The sequence below is a fragment of the Plecotus auritus genome (assembly GCF_963455305.1).
Source record: "Plecotus auritus genome assembly, chromosome: 6".
In the NCBI taxonomy this organism is placed as follows: Eukaryota; Metazoa; Chordata; class Mammalia; order Chiroptera; family Vespertilionidae; genus Plecotus; species Plecotus auritus.
Window position 1 is genome coordinate 95131600 of NC_137773.1, and position 7103 is coordinate 95138702.

Here is a 7103-nt window from a genome sequence, read left to right on the forward strand (position 1 = left end):
ATTTTTAGAGAGGAAACGGGAGGGCCATCAATTAGAGAGATACATTGATTGTCTTTTGCTGGTGACCATAGGGTACAAGGGACAATGCCCCCACTGGCCAGGGCTGAATTGTACATTTTAAATTGGTGAACTGTATCATGTGTAAATTATGTCTAAGTAAAGCTGTCATTATACATAGTTTATATTCGATAAATACTTTGGGGATGAATACATTAATAAGAATATATGTACCAAACAAAAGTCATCAAGCAAATATCTTTTTGTCTTCCCTTGTGCATAGTAAGAGCTCAGGAACTAATTGTTGATATGGATTAGCCAATCACATACACATGAAATGAGAATTTCACAAAGAAAGTGCTCAATCTTTTTTTCAATCAAGTTTTTATTGACAATATGAGAGTCACATTAAGAAATGCTACCCATACCTGTTTATTATTTGGCACGATTTATCACTCTCTTAAGACACTTTTCTCAGGTCAGAGTTGAACAACAGCCTAAACCCACTCACCACATTTCAAACTGCTAAGTAGGAAATATACAGTAGACTGTGCACAGAAATACTACATGCCACACTGCCTAGACTATTAATAAGTTTACCGAAATTTTTAGAGAGCTTAATGTTATCTTAGTTAAAATTCACATTCCTTGTAAGTCCTACTGACCAATTATGTCCCCTGTTAACATTTTATTAACATAAAAGGAATTATTTGCAGTTGGTATTTTGGACATTCCAAATTCTTGCTCAATTATCTCTTCAGTTTATTCATTCAAAGACTATTTTATGTGCTCTTATAGCAGTGGTCGGCAAACTCATTAGTCAACAGAGCCGCAGTCTGCCGACCACTGTCTTATAGGAATTAAGGATACAATATAGAATAAAAATAGACAAAGCGAAACAAACAAAACCCTGTCTTCATGGAACTTAACAGTCCAGTAAAAAGAAAATAATTTAGGGCAATTTTATTTTTAGACTCATGCCGTGTTTTTTTTTTTTAATCCACACCCGAGGATATGCCTTTTTATTGATTCTAGAGCCAGAGAATGGGAGAGGGAGACAGAATCATTGATGTAAAAGACAAAATCCATTGGTTGTCTCACACATGTGGCCTGACCAGAACCTGGGCTTGTGTCCTGATCAGGAATTGACATGGAACAACACTCTAATCACAGAGAACACGTCAGAGCACAAACTCATGCCTTTTGAGTTAAATGTCATCATCAGCAAGGAATCCCCACAATCCTCACTGTGCAAATGTGAATGTCCAGTGACGTTAGTAGCAATTTTCAGTGACAAGCCTTTATTTTAATACTTTTACCACATAAAGACAAACACAAAGACAAACACAACCTACTTCACAAATTTATTTAGTATCAAAAATTAAAACATTTTACATGCACATAATTGTGAAAGAGTGACAGTGGGCTGTTCGAATTTTTAACAGCCCAGAGTCTTCAAGTTACTGAAGCACCAAATGGTTTTTGCTTTAAATTAAGAAAAAGTGAGGCCGAAACCGGTTTGGCTCAGTGGATAGAGCGTCAGCCTGCGGACTGAAAGGTCCCAGGTTCGATTCCGGTCAAGGGCACGTACCTTGGTTGCCGGCACATCCCCAGTAGGAGGTGTGCAGGAGGCAGCTGATCGATGTTTCTCTCTCATCTATGTTTCTAACTCTCTATCCCTCTCCCTTCCTCTCTGTAAAATATCAATAAAATATATTTAAAAAAAAAAAAAAAAAAGTGAGGCCAGTGTGGCTGTTGGTTGAAGCCAGAGCATAAACTCATGCCTTGAGTTAACTGTCATCATCAGCAAGGAATCCCCACATACTGTCCACTGAAAGGTGGCAGGTTTGATTCCCAGCCAGGGCACATACCCAGGTTTCGGGTTCGATTCCCAGTCGGGTGCATTCGGGAGGCAAGTGATGGATGTTTCTCTCTCCCTCTCTCTAAAATGAATTTAATTTTTTTAAAATATATTTTATTGATTTTTTACAGAGAGGAAGAAAGAGGGATAGAGAGTTAGAAACATCGATGAGAGAGAAACATCGATCAGCTGCCTCCTGCACACCTCCTACTGGGGATGTGCCCGCAACCAAGTTACGTGCCCTTGACCGGAATCGAACCTGGGACCTTTCAGTCCGCAGGCCGACGCTCTATCCACTGAGCCAAACCGGTTTTGGCTGAATTTAATTTTTTAAAAAAATATGAAAAATAGAAAAAAAGAGAAGGCATTCAATAATCCGATTTGTGTTACACGAAAATACCCACCACCACCAAAAGCAGAAGTGCAATTTAGTACAAAGATCACAACTGGCTCAAAAAGATAACTTTTGGAAACAAAGTCTAAGACTCATTTACTCCACATCTTCAGTCCTTAGTACTGTTTCCTACCAAGATAGGGGATATGGTGGATAATTAGGGGATGCATTTTGTTTCAGACCAGACTTTTCCTTCTCGATTTGGTAAACTGAAACCATCTGAGAGTTTTGCCTGCCCCAGGTTGAAGCTTTTGGGGAGAAGTTGGTTATCTACAATGCCTTGCTGGAAGATAATCCCCATCCAAATTAAAACGAAAAGAATGTTTTATTAAATTACTGGCAAGGTCATAAAACTGTCATCTAAAACCTTGAAATTGAATCACATTCATAAATCCTGTTGAATATCGCTTGTGTTACAAATTCTAAGGACTACAAATTCCAAGGGCTCACAATTTAAGGAACTTGACAACCTCATTCATGAAAATCTCCCAACTGTATTACAGCACCAAAGAGCCACTGGCTTAGAGGTACACCGAGACTTCGTTTTTGTAAACTCGGACATCTACAGCCCTCTCAAAGGTAAGCAAAGACACTTCAAGTCTCATTAGGCAGACTGCAGGAGGTCATTTCTTGCATCCAACACACAGGTAAAAATGAACCCAAGGGCCAAGAATATAAACCCCACCAGGTTGCATTAAACATCAAATGAGTAAACAACTACATAAAAACACTTCAAAAAACAGTGCGTGGTCTTGCGTAAAAGGGAAGTCAGCCAGCCACTCAGCAAAAGCACATGACTCATCCACCGGCCTGAACACTATCCACTACACCAAAGTGGGATTTCCCATCTTCGTCCAAGGCCAGGCTTTGGGGGCGTCTCAGTTAGGTAAAGCTGTGCTATTTCCGTGGGGGGAGGTCATTTTATTTCGCCGAATCACAACTCCATCACATCCCAACTCCAAACCATCACCCCGCATAACACCGCAAATAAACGGGGCAGTGGCAAGGACGCCAAGCGAGCACCGACCCAGCAAAACAAAGCGCCCAGCGAGGGGCTGCCAGGCTGAAAGTAGTTGAGTAAAGAGAGCCAGGCTCGCCCCCAAGGCGGAGTGCAGCGGCAGCCTCCTCCTGGGAGGGAACAGCCGCGTTCTCCGCAGAGCTCCGAGGACACTCGGGAAGGTGAGGAAATGGGGGCGGGGGCGCGTTGCCCCAGCCCAGGCATAAGGACCATGGCGCCGGGGTGGGCAAAGAGCGCGCCGGACACGACCCACGTGAGCGGTCGGGCTGAGGCCAAGACAGCTCCGAGGACGGCGGCGCCGCGGCCACCTCGCCGGGCCCGGACTTACCCGGGCCGGGCGCGCCGCTGGCCCCGCAGCGGCCGCTTCCTCCTCCTCCTCACTTGACAAAATGGCGGCGACAGGAAGTGCTGAGCGCCTTGGCCCGCCCCCCCACCCCCGGCCGCCCGCCCGCTCCGCCGCGGCGCACGCGCCCCCCGCGAGAGCCCCCGCCCCGCTGACCGACCCGACCCCGGGGGCGTCGGCGCCAAAGACGGGGCGAGCGAGCGGCCCGACGCCCCGACGCCAACGGCGCAGGCGACCCCGGCGCGAGTGGGCGGCGCGGGTACGCGGGAGGCCCGCAGGCCCGAGCCCGCGTCGCCCCGGCCTTCCTACCCTCGCGCCGATGGCGTCGGAACTGGCGCACCGGCCCCATTACGCAATGCAGGTGACGCGGGCGGCGCTGAGAGCCCTCGCTGGCCGCCCTGAGCCTTCCGTCGCCCCGAAGGGCACTGGTCCTCACCTGAAACGCTAGGCCGCACGCCGCCCCCACCGGCCGCCGCAGCCTCCTCTTGGAGTTGCTATGCGGCGCCGGGGCCCGCCCGTCGCGCCCGCCGCTCCGCCGCGCTCACAGGCCCCGCTCGCCGGCGAGCACCGCCGGCAGCCGCCACCGTCGCAGCCACTGCTTCGGCACCTTGGCTGCGGGAGAGCAGAACAAACAGCCTTACCGCCGCCACCGCCGCCGCCGCCGCCGCCAGCGCACTGACGTCACCGTGCACGCTGTGCGCGCGGCCCGGCGTCGCCGCCGCCCGGCGTGCGCGCCCCCGAGATCGCGCCCGGAGCGTGCGAGCTCGGGAGAGCCCGCTGCCGCGAGGTAAGTGCGCGAGGTGGGCAGGCGGGGGCTGGGGAACCCCTCAGGCCCAGCGAGGGGGACTCTTCAGATGGAGGGCGGGGCCCCGAAGACCGAGGGAGGAGGCTGAGGAGACCTGGCAGACAGAGGGAGAAGTTCCTCAAATCCCGTGCAGACTGAGGGAAGGGACCGTGGGGAGACCAGAGGCTGCGTTCAGGGGAAAGATATGAAGGCAGAGATAGACGTCCAAAATTTAGGAAGGTTCTGATGATCGACCCTCAAAGGGGAAGGCCGGTGATGAGAAATCTCAAAGACGGGTGGCAGAGGCCGAGGAGAGACCAATTTTGAGGAAAGCTCCTCCCCGGAGGGGAATCTGAAGGGTGTAGGAGGAGTTTGGGGGTGCTGGGCCACTAGGGCAAGCGAGCTGCTGCGACTGGGGCGCCAGCCCTGGGGTGAGGGGAAGAGTTGAGGCTATCAACAAGGCTGACGTGACATCTTTCTTGGCTAGCCACCGGTAGCTAAGATAGATGTAAAAACTGGAAGGTGCTGAACTGCGGGCCTAGAGCACTCTCCCTCCATTTGTCCCCCAGCTGACCTCCTTCTTGTCCTTAAGACTCAACTACAAGTCAGCTCCATTAAATGACATTAGATTTGCCCGGCCGGTGTTCTCAGTGGTTGAGCGTCGACCTATGAATCAGGAGGTCACCATTGGATTCCTGGTCTGGGCACATGACCGGGTTTCAGGCTCGATCCCCAGTAGGGAGTGTGCAGGAGGCAGCCGATCAATGATTCTCATCATTGACGTTTCTCTCTCCTCCCTTCTTCTCTGAAATCAATAAAAATATATTTAAAAAGAAAATGACATTAGGTTTATTTAGGTCGCTTGCAGCTTAAAATGATTCTATGAAAATTTTCAAAGGGGAAACATAACCTCCTTTCCCCTTTGCTCTTATCTGTACTCTTGGCATTTTTAGTCCCAATCTTTTAAAAATAGCAGACTCGCCCTAGCTGGTTTGGCTCAGTGGATAGAGCCTTGTCCTGCGGACTGACCGGTCTCGGGTTCCATTCGGGTGCGTGCCTGGGTTGCAGGCTCAATCCCCAGTAGGGGGCGTGCAGGAGGCAGCCAATCAATGATTCTCATCATTGATGTTTCTATCTCTTTCCCCCTTCCTCTCTAAAATCAATAAAAATATAGTTTAAAATAATAATAATAATAGCAGACTCAAGTTATTCTAAAAAAATATACGTAATTAAAAAATAAAGGCAGTAATAGTCATTGGTTGGTTCATTAGTAAGCTTCCTTCTAATTCTGTATTACAGAATATTGAAACTGGTGAATATCTTTTGGCTCCTAACTTTGTATGCTGGGCAATTTGCAGGAAATAGTTGGAGATGGAATAAAGAATAGGAAGGTACACAGGGCTAAGTGAATATGGAACAACCAACTTTTTATTTTTTAAAGGAAACCAGAATGTATCCATTTTTTAAAAATACATTTTTATTGATATCAGAGAGAAGGGAGGAGAGGAGAGAGATAGAAACATCAATGATGAGAGAGAATCATTGATGGGCTGCCTCCTGCACGCCCCCTACTGGGGATCGAGCGTGCAACCCAGGCATGTGCCCTTGACGAGAATCAAACCCGGACTCTTGAGTCCACAGGCCAACACTCTGTCCTCTGAGCCAAACCGCCTAGGGCCAGAATGTATCCATTTTAAGCTGCCCTTTTCCCACAGTTGCCTTGTTGCATTATCCACTTAATTTATTGTTGCAGACAATAAATGTCTTTGGAAGTAATTTGCAGTTCCCAGTTTGCAAGTTACATAATAAAATTTTTTCTTTGACTCTAGAGTCAGAGTTGATTTTAGACAAAACCATAAATATTTAGCTTGATTTACTGGACCCAACTGGAGGGTTTTTGGCCATTGCTAGAAATCAAATCCAATCTGAAGAGAATATGGAAGCTGTAAAGGGAGTTCCAAAGCTGTCTCCAAAAATATTTTAGGACAACGTCTCATTGTTTTTGTCTTCCATAATGCTTACATAGCCTAACTCTTCACAGATAGCTCAAACTCAGAAAATGTTTATTCAGTTGAATCAGTTTAATAGTCTCATTACTTAATGGTTCACATTTTTTAAAAATATTTTTTATTGATTTCAGAGAGGAAGGGAAAGAAACATCGATGAGAGAGAATCATTGATGGACTGCCTCCTGAATGCCCCCTATTGGTGATGGAGCACAACCCAGGCATGTGCCCTGACCTGGAATTGAACCATGACCTCCTGGTTCATAGGTCAATGTTCATCCATGGAGCCACACCAGCCAGGGTGGTTCACATTTTTTTTTTTTTTTAAATATATTTTGTTGATTTTCCACAGAGAGGACGGGAGAGGGATAGAGAGTTAGAAACATCGATGAGAGAGAAACATCGATCAGCTGCCTCCTGCACACCCCCCACTGGGGACGTGCCCGCAACCAAGGCACATGCCCTTGACCGGAATCGAACCCGGGACCCTTGAGTCCGCAGGCCGACGCTCTATCCACTGAGCCAAACCGGTTTTGGCAAGGGTGGTTCACATTTTGATAAGCTCTTTTTTACTTCTCTTGTAATTACTATGTTTTCAATACTGAAAAACAGAAAAGATTAATAAAACATTAAAGAATGAAATATGAAGTATTACACAATGTAATTCTGACTGGTATTTGTTTTTAGTAAAGTAATACAT

The 7103-nt window shown here is 47.4% G+C and overlaps 1 protein-coding gene across 7 annotated transcripts in view; it reads right to left on the minus strand.

The window, feature by feature from the left end:
* Nucleotides 1-4316, minus strand: part of BRD4 (bromodomain containing 4) — a gene marked incomplete at its 3' end in the record, with an annotated part of 90819 nt that extends 86503 nt beyond the window's left edge. For 2 of the 7 annotated variants that reach the window (XM_080675618.1, XM_080675621.1), the window contains exon 1: nt 4050-4308. Of the gene's footprint in view, nt 1-3598; nt 3689-4049 lie in introns of those variants that run through there. The other 5 variants (XM_080675617.1, XM_080675616.1, XM_080675619.1 and 2 more) reach the window with 5 other exon arrangements.
* Between the last annotated feature and the right edge of the window lie 2787 nt (nt 4317-7103).